Here is a 985-nt window from a genome sequence, read left to right as displayed (position 1 = left end):
GGGTTGTATGTGTTAGAGTACGGATTATTTTGTCTTTGATTATAACTCACTATTGCATCACATTACTCAAGTTGATCCATTTGTGCAGAGATGGCCCCCAAAGAATAAGTGTCTTGAGCATGATCCGTGCTTTCACAAGTGTCACATACACATACAATTGCATTGGTCGTACTAGTTCCCATATTCTCAAGCTTTTTAGTCAGAGCATCTAATTTTGCAAACATAAGAGTAATTGTATCCACGTCAAATTTTCCTGATACTTTGATAGGGTTTCTAAAGAAAGAGCCTCCACATCTTTCTTATGCCCACTGATGATGGTTCTGAGCTACATTCTCTATAATATCTTCGACCTCATCTAGACTTTTGTTTATTAATGCCCCTCCAGCTACAGAGTCCAGGGACACCTTCATGTGATAGTTGATTCCATTATGAAAAGTGTGTAACACTAACCACTTCTCAAGTCTATGATGTGGTCATTGCCTAAGCATATTTTTGAATCTATCTCATGCTTCAAATAATGATTCTGAGTCTGACTATCTAAAACTTTCTATAAGATTCCTCATGTGAGCAATTTTACTGGGAGGATAGAATTTATCAAGAAATTATTTCTCGCATTGTTCCCAAGATGTGATGTTGTTAGCTGGTAAGGAGTTAAGCCACTGTTTGGCTCTATCTCTTAAGGAAAACCCAAATAACAATAACTTTACTGCTTCCACTAGAACTCCATTCATTTTCATAAAACTGCAAATTTCATAAAAGACTTCTAGGCGTTGGTTTGGGTCTTCATGTGGTTCGTCTCCAAATTGATTCTGTTGAGCTATTGTGATCACCACAGGCTTAATCTCAAAATTCTTGGCTTCAATAGGTGGTCTGGTGATGCTAGACCGAAGCTCATGTGCGTATAGTGTTGCGTAATTTTTGAGAGGTTTGTTTTCCATTTCAAATTATTCTTGTTCTTCTTGATGTCTTTGCAAATTTCTTCTTC

The 985-nt window shown here is 37.2% G+C and overlaps 1 pseudogene; it reads left to right on the top strand.

Annotated features, from left to right (window-relative positions):
* The first annotated feature begins 459 nt into the window (after nt 1-459).
* LOC121994719 lies at nt 460-557 on the top strand (annotated as a pseudogene).
* The last annotated feature ends 428 nt before the right edge of the window (nt 558-985 follow it).

The sequence above is a fragment of the Zingiber officinale genome, chromosome 1B (assembly GCF_018446385.1).
Source record: "Zingiber officinale cultivar Zhangliang chromosome 1B, Zo_v1.1, whole genome shotgun sequence".
Lineage (NCBI taxonomy): Eukaryota > Viridiplantae > Streptophyta > Magnoliopsida > Zingiberales > Zingiberaceae > Zingiber > Zingiber officinale.
The sequence above is the reverse complement of the archived record's forward strand: the minus strand, read 5'-3'. Positions and strand labels throughout refer to the sequence as shown.